Source organism: Halictus rubicundus, chromosome 4 (assembly GCF_050948215.1).
Source record: "Halictus rubicundus isolate RS-2024b chromosome 4, iyHalRubi1_principal, whole genome shotgun sequence".
NCBI lineage: Eukaryota > Metazoa > Arthropoda > Insecta > Hymenoptera > Halictidae > Halictus > Halictus rubicundus.
The window spans coordinates 18,447,030-18,463,643 of NC_135152.1; the positions used below are offsets into that span (position 1 = coordinate 18,447,030).

The 16,614-nt window shown below is 39.5% G+C and overlaps 1 protein-coding gene across 1 annotated transcript in view; it reads left to right on the forward strand.

Moving 5' to 3' along the window:
• Nucleotides 1-807: 807 nt before the first annotated feature.
• LOC143353696 (popeye domain-containing protein 1-like) overlaps nucleotides 808-16,614 on the forward strand; it is a 98,442-nt gene continuing 82,635 nt past the window's right edge. The window contains exons 1-2 of the mRNA XM_076787202.1: nucleotides 808-1,728; nucleotides 4,795-5,117. The gene's annotated coding sequence lies outside the window, so the exon portion shown is untranslated. The remainder of the gene's footprint in view (nucleotides 1,729-4,794; nucleotides 5,118-16,614) is intronic.

Here is a 16,614-nt window from a genome sequence, read left to right on the forward strand (position 1 = left end):
CACACGAAAAAAAAAGAAGGAAAACATATTGCGGGAGGATCAACCGAGGCCAGCGTTTTCTTGCCGTCACATCGAAAGACGGGTCTCTGGATTTTCGCATGCGGGAACACTATGCCCTTATCCGATCGAAAAGGAACGGAAACGAAAAAGACGACAGGCCGAAAAATCCAGTTGCCCAAAGCAGGCCCGGCGGCGGTGTACATAACCGAATGAGAGATCCGCGGTATGGATAGAGGGCCGGGTAAGATCCGAAACCTGTGAGGAGGGGAAAAAATGATGCATGAAATCGCGAGTGAGGGTAACGTTGAAAAGTCCGGGGGTGAAGTAGCGCAGAAAAATTGCGAAAAGGGTAAGAACACCGGTAGAGGGAGGGCGAGGGGGAGCGTGGAGCGCAAGGGATGTAAGTAAATACGAACGAAAGAAACAAGGAGTGACGAAGAGGGCCAGGGCACGGGAGGAGGGCAAGGGTAAACCACTAAAGGGAAGAGCCACCGGGTAAAGACCGAACGTCTGCTGAACCTCGGGGGGTGGTTTCGCTGGCATAGAGGGGGTTGAAGCTGGAGTTGGTGGTAAGTCGACGTAGAGATGACGGCGGGTGCTGCCACCTGCGTGGAGGGCGTGGCGCTAGTTCTATCGGATGGTAGTCTAACGAGAGCTTTGGCACGCGTCGCACAGCTCCGGAGCAGCACACTCGTGTCGCTTTTGGCACCGCGTGAGAGCGAGAGAGGGTTGAGAGAGAGAGAGAGAGAGAGAGAGAGAGAGAGGGAGAGCGAAAGAGAGAGAGAGAGAGAGAGAGAGAAGGTTGAGTTAGAGAGAGAGAGAGAGGGTAGAGAAGTGAACCAGTTGGGGTGGGTGGGCAGATTACCGTAGGCTGCGCGGGTTCGAGGGTGAAGAAAACTCTCGGCTGAGGAAAGGGGAAGGGACAGAGACGGGGAGAGACATCGGCGGAGACGGAGAAATAGAGAGAGAGAGAGAGAGAGAGAGAGAGAGGGTGAAAACCAGGGATAGAGAGGATGGTGGGTGAATGTGCGCGTAGCAGGGAAGCGGATCGTCGGGCAGAGTGATGTCTCGGAGATGAATGAACGGGCGATCGTACGCGGTTCGTTGCTGCGATGACACCGAGGCTGGACACCGAAGTGAGGACGCGGCACGCGTTGGCGCCGCCAGGAGGACGATCGACAACGGGTCCAGGCACCACGACGATGATCGCGAACGAGGATCAGAGGCGGCAGTGACCATGGCGCCCCTCCTCGCGTGTAAACAGTGCTTCACGCTCGACGCACGCCTCGAGAGCAGCGTTCCTGGTGCCGCTACGGTCGTCGCTACCGCTACCGCAACCGCAACCGCAATCGCGATCGCAATCGCCGATGTCGTTTCCCTGGTCCACGTCGTCGGTTCCGTCCCCGAGCCCGATGAACAGCCGCCGAGATCGTCGCCACGCTGAGAGGATCGTCCCGCGACAAGACGGTATGGACGGAACAGACGAGTCATGATTCTCGTCCTGCTGCGCTGCCGTTGTCCTCGTCCTCGTCGTCCTCGCCGTCGTCGTTGCCGACGCCGCCGTCGTCGTCGCGCGAAACCGTCGTCGTGTTGTTTCTTGCCCGTCCTCTCGGCCCCTCGTCGAACCTCCACGACCGTTCCACAAGACATTCTATCGAGGCCAAGCTCGAGCGTGATTGATGCGTGTCGCATCCGACTGCACCTAACAAGTGGTAACCACCGTGAGAAGTACGTCCACGTTTCGTAATGATCCTTTACGGGTTCCTTCTGCACCCCTTCTTCTTTTTTCTCTTGTTTATCTTTTTTTTTTTTTTTCGTTCGTTCTCGCCGATGACGACGACAGAACACATGTCCCTCGGACCGTGCATCATCCCGAGATTCATTCCTCCGTCTTCTTCGTTAAGCTCTCTGGTAACTCCATACGACCGATGACAGTCCGAGACGCGTGTAAACGCTTCGCTTCGATTGTCGCCGACCCTCGCCGACACAGTGGAACACGTTTGTGCAGTTTTCGTTAGCTGGAACGTCGCCTCGCCGACGGCCGAGTGTTGTTCCGTAGAGAATCGTCCGTCGTGTTCGTCACGAGTGACGTTTTCGTTCGCGGATCATTCCGATGTTCGCTGTTTCGGGAATGCTGTGAACGAACCGCTGTTTTCTTTGAGCAACCGAAAGATCGAGTGACGGTTCGCGGCTGTCGAGGAAATTAGAGGGACGCTGCAGCGTTAGTGATCCGTGGGATTATTGTTTCTCAGTGATCTTATGGGAACGTTCGTAAAATATCTTACTGCCCTTCGTGTGATCATTTAGGGTTCCATCAGTGTGCTCGAGAGAACCGAGTCCGGGGGTACAGCTCATAGTAATTTTGTTCGGAATTGTGTCTTTGAGATTTGTACAGTTGAGTTTGGTTTTTTCTTCGCTCGGATTTGTTTTGTCTGTGACTTTTCGTCTGGACATGTCGCAATCTAGATTGGCAGGTGTATCGAGTGGCAGAGTTCGTTGCATTTTCGAAAAGACTAACCTTCACGGGATGAACCGACGAGTACATGTGCACTCGGAACGTACCCACGAGTACATGAGGTACGCGTTGTTACGAGACTCGACAGTCGAGTCGGATGGACAGGTGGCTCTGCGCAAATCTTTCAAAGACATTTCCTTCGAGCGTCCTTTGTCCTTTCACTCGCGGATTCAGTTGTTTTCTGTTGATGCTAGTTCTAGGGTCTTCGCTCATTTTTCTAACTGGCACAGGGATTCCGTGTTCTCCGAACGTGGCCAGGCTCGAATTGCACGTTCCGACGACTGTAAACAAACTGTAAAGCGTTAGTCCCATGTGATCAGACTATTTTTACGATGGGCACTGCGACGGCTCGTATTTTGTAAGTCATCCGAGGAACTCGGTTTTTGACAGTTTTATTAAAATTTATGATCGGTACAACAAAACGGCTTCGCGAAAGAAGGAAAAGGATTTACGTCGAAATTTTCCTGTACGTTTCCTTTTTCGAGATAATCGATATCGAAGGCAGCAGTGTTTACAGGACGTAGAAATGGCAATTCGTGAACAGACACGTTTTTAATCGTGATTATTTCTGAAACAAAGTGTTACGTGAATTAATTTTATTGTATGTCTATGTTTCTCTCCTGATAGGAAGTTGTTAAAATAATTCTTAATCAGGTCAACACTGTCTTTGAATGGTCATGTTCGTTTTGCTTCGTTATTTTATTCGTGACAGCCAAATTTTATAAGTTGCTTGATTCTTTTGTACTTTTGATTTTATTTAGGTGAGGTGAATAACATGGTTCGAATTCGTTAATGCAAGTGAATCGTGTAAAGGAACGTTAAGTTGTTAATTTATTATAATATATTGTTTTCAATTTTTTTGTTGTTGTTATCTTTTACCAGAATAGAATTAAGAAGTTGGAAATATAGTAGATAATTAAATTTTATGATCATACGCTAAAAATGTAAGCAGCCTGTGACATTTACCTATTTACACAGAATGATTATCTATGGAATAATAAAAATTTTATTAGTAAGCTTCGCAACGAATTTACCTTATAAACTTTTTAGTGTGTGCCATATGTCATTAATATCATAACTCATAGAACAATTAATAAAACAATTAAAAAATATCCCTCGTGAACGTATCGAACAACGACTAGTGTCTACAAACATTAGTAGAATAGGGGAGCAGTGGTCAGACAAGCCACCTGAATGTCGTATAAGCTCAATTTCTAAAAATTTTTAATATTATTCTGATATTACGAGTGATTTAAAATTGAACATTTTTTTTTAACTGTAATAAATTGTAACTGTTTTTCATAACTTTTCATTTAAAAATAAGATTTGAAGTTTGATATGTACTACATTATGTGGTTCGGTGTCTTTCATGAATTGTTATATTTTTGTTAAATCAAAACTACATATCTTGTTAATATTATATTGCAAATTAAGTTTCCGTATTTATTTATGGAATAATTTCTACAAATTTTGTATGTTTTGTTTCTTAACAGGAAATATAATTAAAAGTGCGGAAGAATTTAATTAACAACCTAATAACCCAATAACCTTATAAAATGAAAATATTTCCTATCATTTCAGTTAAATAAATTGCATCTTATATTGCTTATTTATACCGAAAATTGTGTTTCAAATATCTTTCATAGTTCGTGCTTAGGCGATGATAGCCATCTTTAATAATTTAGCCGCTGTAATATGTAATCAGGTGATTTTCGTTCCATAGTCATCAATATACATGCAATATTCTACACACGCAAACTCAATCTACAAAGCAGATGAATGTTCAATTACTTCGTACCCAGAGAACATTGTTGCACTAGGGAACGCAAATGATTAATGAAGACAACAAGAGAGAACAAAGTCGATGCTATTATAATTTGTTAATTACGAACGAGGAGGTTCGAGGTTATACTTCTGCATTTCGCAGTTGTTTCAGATGAAATTAACCGATATTCGAAAGCGAAGTAAAGAATTAATAGCTAAATTTTACTGGAGTTCACGGTTATTCTTTACAATAATGATATAATGTAAAAGCAATATTTGAGCTACGTTGTGAAATAATATTATCAGCTAGTTATTCAAGCTTTAAAGATAGGAAAACATTTTTATTCAGCAACCCTTTCTACGATTAACGCAAAAAGCTTTTATTTTGCACGAAAATCCGCAGTCTAGTCTCGACGAGCTACCTCCGTCGTTTCAGTGGAAAGGGTTAATCATAGTTAACATAGTTAACGAGCCTGTCCCAGCGTTTGTAAGCGCGGTCTTTTTCTCTGTTTCAGACATATTTGCGGCCTCTTCGAATTAGGAAATGGGACGCGAAATTCAGTGAGCCGCGCGGTGACGGGCGATGCAACAAAATTCGCGGTAGGGATCGGTCGCGAGGCTCGATCGAACGTCGTGTGACTCTGTACAGTTGTTCGGTGAAGAGTTCGCTAGTGAGTTAAGTCAATTGCAATGGTGTTGCACGAAGTGAAGACCTTCTACGTTGCCGAATCGAGAAGAACCTCCTCATCTTTGTGCCACCCTCTCTTGACGCATACACACAGAAGACTGAGGTGTATTATTCCGCACTCGAAACAACATATCGCTTATCCACCATAAGGTACGTGCCCATCTATGTGCCATTAACAGCAAATAGCCTTATAATAATCACATGATAAGAATTCGTAATCGTCAAATAGTTCAGTCAATAGTTCAGTTTGCATTGACATAAGCAAACTATTGGATGCATTCCTGAAGTTTGCGGAACTTGTTATTCTTCAATGATTTTGGTGGTTATTCTCGCGAATTATTTTTTTTTTTTTTAAACACTGTGGTCTGTTATCATTGGAAATATTGAACTCCTTGGAGTCCTTGAGATTACGAATGTAATGTATTTTGAAAAAATAGATAGGTAACGTAATTGTGTATGCAGGACTAGAATCGGAACAGAAGATACCGATTATTTTCGACAGAAAACAGTAAGATTGTTAAAATTACAACTTCTCCATAAAATCAGACATTATTTGTCCAATTTTATTTAGAAACATGATACAGTTAAAAAAGGTAATCATGCTGTATTCGTATGTAAGTGTGATTTCGTAGGATCTCTGAATGCTCCAAAGAAATAGTGATCTAAGTCCGAGGCTTGTAAGCATTTTCGGTCCACAGCAACGTTTAAAGTAACTGATGCTGCAAAGCACCGTCAGGACTTAAAGGACTAGACTTGGTTTACACTTCTCCTAACTTGAGAAAGCTGTTTTAATCCGTCCATTTGTTTCATTTACTCTCCCTCTTCCTCTCGTTATTTATATCGGTGTCCTTTTTATTTTACGTTACCTGCACTCCTATTCTCGCTTGCTATGCCATTGCAGATTCCCCTATCTTCTTTTTCCTCCGTTTTTTAAAACTATGTTAGCTGTTTTTATCTGACTTCTTCCACCCAGTGCTTACTCAATCCTAGTTCCTCTATCTGGCTCCATAGGATCTCTTAAATGCCCAAAATGTTCTAAATCTGTCCACCTATAAATCGTACTTTCTCTTTTATTCGTTTCCTCGGTGTTTCTTTCACCTTTCGCTTTCTTCTCCTTCCTTTCCGCAATCCGTGAACGAATCCTCTTGCTTGACTTAATGTTAATAAACAATGATTTCATCTGTCTGCCAGAAAATTGGAATGTAGATCGAATTATTTCGAATTAGCAGACTGTGGATTTTTGTGCAAAATAAACATTGTCTGCATTAATTGCAAAATTCTGGAGCTACGTACACATTCATTTCTTTCCTATTCTATTTCAAAAATAATACAACAATATTTTATAACACAAAATTTAAAAGTTATAGCGTAAGAGTAAATACATTTATTCTGGTTATGAATAACTATTATAAATGACTAAAATTATTTTGGCTGACCAGGATATGTTTTATTAGAACGAAAAAATTTCAGTCGCTCGTATTGTTTACTAGTAACACCAAACAAATATTCAATACTAAAAACAGTCATCCGTAATCGGAATATTAAAAATAAACATTAATTCTCGCTGAATGATTTTCTCCAAGAACATTTTATAAAATAACTGTTATTTTGGACTTCCGAATAATTACCACAACTTTTTCTTCGCGTCCTCTTAGTCGCTCTTTCCGCTGCGCTCACGGTGATAAGCATTTCCCCGAGATTCCAGCAAAGTCGCGGTCGTGTGCAGCTATTAAAAAATTAATTGCGGCATGCGATCTTAGTGTATTACCATTTACCTGTTGCACGTTCGTGACGACGTGTAAAAAGACGTGCCGTGGCAGCCGAAGTCCCGCGAACGAGTCACGTTTTCCTCGTCGTTCTCTCCTCGGTTTTCCTTTCCATCGGACGATCGACATCGATCAACGACGACAGCGTCTTCCGAGACGCTGCTCGCCGCCGCGCCGCGCCGCGTGGACGCCGCTTGATACACGGCGCGGCACATCACAATCGGACGATATTTGTTAATCGTTGCGGACGCCATTACACGACAAACAACGCCGGTTTGCTTGGTTAACATCGTTTGCGCAGAAGTAATATTAGCTTTCGCCGGCGGACCCGGCTTTAAACGCGATTATAGGCTGCAAGGGCAAGGCTTTATTTTTATCCCCTCGCATCAGATCGTAATCCGGGTAATGAGAACTTTCCGGGTGTCGCAACCCTTCTGTGTGCGCACACTAAAATGGCGTTGCCCGGCGCTTCCGGCGCGAACGCGTCTCTGTGACAAGCGATGCACGCCACACCGTTCGAACTAACGGGAACGCAGGTTCTTTTATGGGGAATACGTTTCTATTGTTTCATTGGAAAATCTTCAATGTATCAAGCGATAAATTTTACGAGCACTCATAACAAATGATCACTGATTTACCGCGGAAAACATCTATTAATCTAAACCCTCGCAAATGCCCGCATAAACTTCCGGCTTGCGTATGTTTAGTTTATTCGAACGCACAAATGTATTTATTGTTGCTTCAGAAAAATTACGATCTACATTGACTTACGTTATGCAAAATTATCTTGGGTGAAAATGAATGATCATTGGCAAAAGTCTAGAACAAGACTAGATTTATTATCGTACTATTTCTTTTTTTAACTACATTATCATAATTTTAACGTCGAGAGTAGCATATTCGGTGTTCAAGCAATTTTTGGAGTCACTTGTTTGAATCAATTGTTACGTAAAATTTTCCAGAATTTATTACGAGTCAAAGATTAGATTTTAATTTACCGGATTTCAAGCTTGCAACGTCAATATTTATCGCATTTGTTGACCTCATTGTGCTTTGATATTTGCTGGCGTTCTTGATCACGTCAACAAGGAAATGTCAGTTTGCGTGGTGCGGATTAAAATTTAATCGCGAACGATTCCAGCGAATATGTCGGTGCGTTGTTGGTACGAGGTAATTTCCAAACACATCGGTCCGTTTCATGTACATACACACACTGGAACGCTTTGGGTATAGTGTTAAATATACGCTTGAATAACATTAAAATAGTTCAATAAGTAATTCAGCAGCTACATAATATTTTCAATTACTGACACCCAACAATGGTCTAAACAAATGCGCATAATATTTCTAAGTAATATTTTGATATTTAAGGAAAACATTAGTCGAAGCAAATGTACATAACACTCCATAAGAATATTGTTTTAATTAACGGAAAAGCTGAGTTGTACTAATTTTTAAAGCGTAATGAATATTAAAACAGAGACAATTTTAATTAAAAAAATTTAATATCTCTTTTTTAATATTCGTTATGCTTTAAAAATACGTGTAATTAATATAGGCACAGTAATTGGGTCCCTTACCCTACTCGTCTTTGCTGCTAATGTACCAGAAACACGCGTTCCTCGGAACTAGACTAATGTGACGGTACATTGGGAATGAAGTCTGGAAAATGTCACAATATGGCCTGGGAGGTCCGCAGTTTATGGCAAGAAACGCCCACGCCTTCTTAAAGGTGTCTGTGTCGCGAAAGTAACAAAAGTACTTGACTCGAGTGACAAATCTTTTCCACTTTCCTCTTTACCTCATAGAATCGTCATTGACTGTATGGTTCGTTTTTCCAAAGAAGAGACCTGAGATACACGGCCGTTCACTATAGCCGCGCACCCCACGCCGCGAACCAAAATGTCGTCAGTCTAGAGGGATCGTGGTGGGGAGAAGAGCTATTATAACTGGCTGTGGGCGCCACACTTCTTCGTGAAGAGGCTATAATATTTAATGAAGAACTGTTAATGAAAATTCTGCGTTGAATGATGCGATATAGCGACAATTGCGTTTCATCGTGAGAATTGTCATGGGCGAAAAAAGAACATTAAAACGCAACTGAAATTGCTTCCCCGGCGAATATGATTCCAAGTATGTTATAAATCGTGCAGTAATACACATTAATGCGATGTTCAATATTTCATTTAAAATTCATTAACAAAGTCGACGCTTCGAGATTTGTCATGTGTGAAGGTGACAGTAATATTAATGCAACACGGTAGATCATCAAGAGTTAATTATGAACAATGTAAGGTGAACATTTATGACGTAAAAATAATATATCTTTTTTATTTAAAAACGGAAGAATATTTTTGTTCTTATTTTCTTTCAATTTTGGAAGGATTTTTCTTTTTATAAAATACAATTGTTTATTAAAGGAGGAGTACAATCGATGCTATTCGTTTTACAAACATCTTGCACCTGTTTACAATAATGGATGTTTCAAGCGGTAAATTTCACGAGCACGCGAAACATATGGACACTAATTTACCGTGGAAAACGTCAATTAATCTAAACGCTTGCAAATGTTCACATAAACTTCGGGCTCGCAGATGTTCGTTTTATTCAAACCGCACAGACTTATTTATAGTTGCTTTACAAAAGCGATGAGAATCCAAATTTTCATATATTAATTGAATCGAATGTTGAAAATAATTTTTGTAATATAGTTTCACTTGGGTAAAAATAATATTTAATCTGCCGCTCATTTTTCGTTAACTCGTCGTTAACTCGTAATTTAAGGTCAATAATGGTTTCATAGATGGACGCAAATATTGCGCAATAGAATTTAGGGACGCATAATTACTGCGCGTGACATTTACATACACGTTGTATGGTTACTTCCATTATTGTCTACAGAGTGTAATGTTCCATCTAACCGGGATTAAGTGGAATAACACGCCCATGGCAGCCATATTGCACTTGACGGAACGTGACTAACAGTTTGCACAATGTACACTACACACTACACACTACCCAGAATTCGCGTTTGCCCTATGAAAATTCATTCATAATTTGCATTATTAATTTCGAACTTTACCTTTCCTTACTAGTCTCTGAAAAATTTATTTCTATAAAAATTTATTTCGAAAAATGTATTATCTACAAGACTATAACTCCACTTTCTACATATTTTAATTATATTCTCTACTTCGTTAAAAAGTGTGATCTTACATTTCGTGTGAAATAAAGTTAACCTCAAGTAGTCGGTATAGTGATTTCTAAATAGCGGATTTTTACAAAAAATATAACTTGTCCAATCAATTGTAAGAAACTGTGATTAAATAAAGGTGTATTTTCTCTTTTGATCGTCTTAAAGAGTAAATGTCAAAGTTCATGAACAAGCTCATCTTGTTGCATGTTCGTTTATTCTTCTTCTTTGTTGCATTAGCCCCTTCAATTGGAATTTATTTTACTCCAACGAAGACGTACACCATACTATTTGTAGACCCTAGGTACTTTAATGGCTCCGTCATTCCCAAGCTACACTCTTCCCTGTTCCGACAAATGCGTCAGCTGTCCTGGGAACGTTTTTTTGCGACGACTCTGTTCGCAACGGCAAGTTGCACTCAAAAACTCCAATTTTTACTTTACCCTTCCTCCTGCCTCACCTCTGCAACTGCACCCTTCATTGCACCCATTCCACTGCACCCAATCATTTTTGTAGTGTTGATTCGGATGGAAACCTTGTAAGTCCTTTTCGCACAGACCCTATGAACTGTGCTTAATGCTTATTACTGGATTGCGAATTTTATGCATTTATGACAAAAATGAGTAGATGAAATGTAAAATACATCAATATTTTTCAATTCTTTGAATCCTTTTAATCTTGTGGAGATTATTAAAGAAATAATGACAATATTATTTGTCTCTTGTTTCGTATAATTGATGCAGCCATTTTTTATTTTTCATAAAGATCCCCACTGAAATTGGGTCCCTTACCCTAGTCACCCTTTGTCTTGCATGGCAGATGGTTGACTTTCAAAGATAATTATAGTCTTTCATTATAAACTTTCACATAAATCGTGTAAAGCTTGCTGGAACATTCGATCGAAGCTGTAGTAGCGAATTTAACACGTGAGAATAGAAAAAATTCCAACCATCTTCCTTTATTTCCCTTTGTGAACTGAATTATTCAGAATTATTCTGAATTATTATTCTGAATTATTTTAACCGTGTATAATTACAGGCGTCTAATGTAAAGTGTCTGCCTTTTAAATATTAGTGAAGCTCTGATGAAATGTTTGAAAACGAGGTCGTAACGATTACAATTTTACATGAATTTTGTTTTTATTTTTCTGTGGAAACCCCCCGTAATTGTGGTCATATATCACGAATAGCGTGCGAGTATTTATGCAAAATGAAAATTCTCTACGTCAATCGCAAAAGATAAGAGCCAAATAGGTATTTCATTTTCTTGTATAACAATGTCAAAAGTATCGATATGTCCACACTGACAGATAATTGCCTGCAGACTGTCATAAAAAAATTATAAACTGCACCTCATTTTTACCATAAATATGCATATAGTCCGCAGTGTGATTACGAAAGACCATGCATATACCGTGAGAATAAATGGATAAATTTAAGCATTTCAAGACTGAACATATCGAAAACGATTATTTTATCAACTCCTGTTTATTTTAACTTTTGGACCTGTGAACCGCCGATACGGATTTGTCAATATTTGTTTTTTATTGCCGCCGCGTTGACACGATAACTTTCGATGTTTTGTCACTTTCCTTCGTTTGAAATCAATGACACCATGCTACTCTTGCCGTTTATGCCAATAGCCATGTGAAAGTATCGACACAACTTGACCACGAATACCGTAACATATCGAAACTTACATTTTGTCTTATTTTATCCCCGTTGAAATCGAAATAATTTATTTAGAGGTTCAGGCTTAGCTTTAACACAGGCTGGTCACATATTTCTGATTATTTTGCAATTGTCGCGTGGTTGGACCAACCACTCACTTTGTGGTGGTCGCCCGAAGACCATATCGACAACAAAAAGCCATACCACAGGCTTGACACCAAATTAATTAATAATAACATTTTCCATAATAATTCATGACGGCCCACGTGCAACCGCCGTTTTATGGTTGTGATGTAGTTACAAGGTGATTATACATAACTAATTTATGAGTTTTTCTTTTTAATTAATTATTTACGGTCGCAGCAACCACTTGTATGGGTTATTAGTAAATTGCGGATCTTCATGAAAAATAAAAATTTCCTGGATCAATTGCAAAAAGAAAAACAACATAGGAAACGAATAAAAAGTTCATTCTTTCTTCACTAATTTTAATACACCGAAATTCTTTTAATCTTCCAACTATTTTTATTTTTTGTATCATGAATGCAGAACATCCCTAGTCTAGTTATCAGCGTCATCAGGTTAATAATTTTTCATTTAATTCGGTGTGCTTTGGACAACATAATTGGGTCGATTAATCGTCCTTCGGGTTGTCGCATTTATGAACATAACGATTCGGAAGTGGCGAATATTCTCCGTGTCGAATGCTGGAAATCTCGAAGATATCGGTCGACGGTTATTTCCGGTCGATGATTCCACGGAAAATTTCGACCCAATTAAGATGACGCACGGCCCGCGGAGTTTTATATTAGCTCAGTTTTATATCCGCGGAGACATTAGTCTCGATCAGAATTTAATTGGACCCGGGACGCATTAATGAGCAATTAAGGCTCTGCGACAAACGAGGCTGACTCGCGCAGACAGCCGTCGGAGTGGTGAAACGCCGCGCCGGTGGATACCGATGTTCTGGAAGCGGCCGTGTATACACGCTGTCCAATGGAGCTTGAATAATTGCAACGTGACGCGTGTGTGCGGTCCAATATTGCCATTGCACGTCGATGAAATGCGAATAAAATGGAACGGAACGAAATCGAATAGACTCGATCCGAATTCCGCCTCGCCTCACAGTCCGTAGACTTAATCGAGACGTTTTTCTCGATTCGAAACGCGGTGTACGGTAAACGACGGCACAGCATTCTGGCTAATTTGTTCAAACGCTCGAGAGAAAATCGACCGCTTGACGGATTTTTTTATCGATTCCGCGGAATGCAATTCGATTGAATATGCCTCGACTGTTTTGCATTCTGTTCGGATTACAGATAAACGGGATTTACGGGGAAATCTTTTCAATTATGAATTCACTTGCGAAAGGAATGTTACATGCAGACTGCGGATCTCTGTGCATGGGCTCATGAATATTTTCAAAAAATGCTGGAACACCAAATTCGACAGAATTTAGTACGATTTTTATTTATTTTGGATCTACAAATGCTATTACCAATGAAAATAGAATTTTATATGTTAAACGTCTGAACTAAGCGAAGATAAAGAATGTTGATGAGTACATTAGAGATAATGACACAGATCACATATTGTAAAACATTGCTATTTTATAGTGCTTGGAGAACAAAATTTACAAGCTACAATGACTTTTTTACAATTCTATTTTTTAGCACGTGAGAAGTCACTTTCGCCTATATTTTATTAAAAATTATAGACGATAACTGCACTTATAACTTTTACAAATACGCTTATATCTTTTAACTTAACATTTACAAAATAAGGCTTGCATTATTGTTCGTTTTACTTATAGTTAGACGTTTTTCTGTTACAGTCCTTAGTGAGAGCCACAAATTGTCGTTTCACTTAATAATTTCATTCTTATACAAACAGCAAAGAAGGTCAACTGTTCTCGACCTCTTTTTCAATTAACCATGTCTTCGTGCTCTTTAAGATTTCATTCATGAACGACATTCTTCAATAAAGGTGGAGCTTTGAGAGTAAAATGAGATGATGTTTGCATGATCCTTTCTTTCTGTGTCTTAACCGAACTTCCTCATCCCTCCATGGATTTATAGCATCCCTCAAATAGTAAAATTCAAATTCTTATAATATTAATATACATTTGTGCAATTTCATTTATTTATGTAAAACCTCGTTATACGGGGGAGACAATTCAGTATGACAGAGTAAAGTACCATTTAAAAAATACAGAAAAGGAAAAATTCAGGAACGTGTAGAATTCGGACTATATTAAATACAAATTAATTAAACTATGTATTTTTGTATCATAGTGAATATTATGCAACTTCTCATTTACGAAGTAAAATTCTATGCAACTATAGTTTTTCATAATGTAACGTCCAAAATTTTATAAAATTCATAGTCTAATAAATGTTTGTTTGAAACTAAATTTTTAAACCACTTTTGTTTGAAATTCCCGCCGATGTAAATCATTTTATCGTTATCATCTAGAACAGTGTAACATTTTTCTTTAGTAAAAAGGGACATTGACCGGAGGTGCGACGCAGTTTTCACGTGACAATTTTTCGACGGTTGGAAACAAAGTAAAGCGTTTGGAATGACCTCTTTTTCGCCTAAATTTTTGCAATCCTGAAACAATGAGCTCGAAATAATTGAGGTTCGCATTCAGCGGCAGCGCGGAACGGAATGCCGCGATTATAAAAGACCCACTGAATGGTGCAGTGTTACAAAGTGCTGGTTCAAATAATAATGTACGAAATTTAATATAATATACCTAGTTTACAGGCACATACGTATCAGGTGAATCTACAAAGTACTGAGACAGATATCGGTTATACAAGCTATACTTATAAGGTTAAACTTTTCCTCAGGAAACCAGAAATTTTAAACTTTTTTTTATGAAATCCAGTAGATTTTGGCGAGAAAATTCCGAAAATCCAAGTTTCAATCCTAGAAGATCACTAGTTCAAACGTTACATGTGTGTAAAGACGTGTGATTTTCAGCGTTTTTCAGCGAAACAAAATTAATACTTGGATGTGCCATGTGAAGCCACATTTTATGACAAAAATGTGCAGTAAATTTTCTAATTGTTTAGCAATCACGAAATCAACAATTTAAACTGTTACGAGTCGTGAGAGGCCCAACGATACCAATTAAGGATTAGGCGAAGAAATACGTTTTTTATTGAACATCTCATTCTCACAGTCAACTTCGAAACTGTTTGTTTTGCATAAAAATCCGCAGTCTCTTCGCACGACTCGTGTCAGTCAGTGAATCGCATCGTCGACCGTAATTTTCCGCGTCGATGAAACCAGGCTCTGAAAAATTTCGAACTCGTGACGTATGTTTGCAGGCGTGTAAGCGCGTATCCGGACAACGACATTTAGGTCGAATTATGTTGATGAAACAGTATGCAGGAGTGTGATTTGTCACGTCACGCCGACGAACGTGAACAGTCCTAGAAACATGTCAAGGCGTGACGATCTACCTGTTCCTAATGTCGGGCGAAGTTTGCCGCGATGGCCGTTCGAATGATCATGCAATACGGCTCCCGCGAATGTCATTGACAAACTACTTGATGAGATGACAGAGGACCATCTGAGTTCTCCCTCGTCCCTTCTCAGTCGTTCATTGTCAGCCACCTTTGACGCGTTGTCTTGCTACCGGCAAGATTGGAGCAGGACTCATTTATTGCCACTTCCAAGGGAATAGCGTCAACCCTTAGTCATCGATTCGACCGAAACCTTGAGGGTGTGTAGAGTGATCGCAGATAAGAATAACGGTATGTCTCATTCGTGTCCAATCATACCTCACAGAGTCACGCCTACTTACGTTGCTCGAGAACACACACGTCCTTTTAGAATTTTAGTGTAATATAAAAGTGGTGTAAGTCAATATTTGTCTTTATGGTTTAACACCACATCTCAAGGGTTACATTAAATAAAATAGTTGTAATATAATTTTATCATGAATAATATACGATGGGCTTCGAGATCATAGAACGTCAGAAATAAAAGAAATAATTCAAATATTTCGTGCACTTGCACTTGCTAATAATTATTAACAAACATACACTATACAGTGAATTCTCAGTCAACAACACGGGTCTTGCCAGTGTCGTGTACCGTCCAGGAGACAAACCCGAGCCGTGTTAAGTTTACACTCCTTGGCGTCTGAGGCCTCTCGATAGCGGGGATAATTCCGCGACATTTATCATCCAGGTCTTGGCGACATATTTAATTAATCTCCAAAACTATTAATCATCGAAATAACACTTACATTTGTACTACATTACAGTCGACCCATATAAACAAATTTTGAGAAATTATTTTCAAACACGTTAAAACAGAGCAGATTGTAGCCATTTATTGTAACATAACAATTTCCACGGTGCGAATATTTTCTCACAAAAAGTTTTTGAAACGTTGCATACGGATAAATAACCAGTTCCCACGTTCTCTACAGTCGTCGATATATTTGCATTAGCGAAGAGGAGTATATTAATAACAATTGTGCCGATTCTGTATTTTACAATTTTCTCTGTTGTTCGACATTCCGGTTTACAAATATTTACGCACGGCATAGTTTCCGTCGGATGTTTTTTGCGAACGATCGTTGCGGAGATTAAAATGGATGATGTATGAGTATGTTATTCGGCCAACTTGAATATTGGTCAGACGTGGGGTTCACACCGTCACGTTTTTTAACGATAACTTTTGCTAATGTCACTGGACGTTACCATTCCCAGCCGATAGCATTGTTTGCTGAACTCTCTGCAACTTCTAATTAGGTTGTCACTATCGCTTAAGAAAGTTGCGTTCGCCGCCATTGGTTTTCCAATCGGATTACTTTCTTCGCTGAATGAAGATTAATTTTATCGGACAGGATATATATATATGTATAATATTTATTGGATCGAGACTGCAATAAAATGGCGTATAAAGAGGGATACAATTTTTCTGTAAAATACGACTAGGCAATATTTCTTTCCGTAATACTCCTGTACCGACTAAACGATCTCTCGAATACAAAT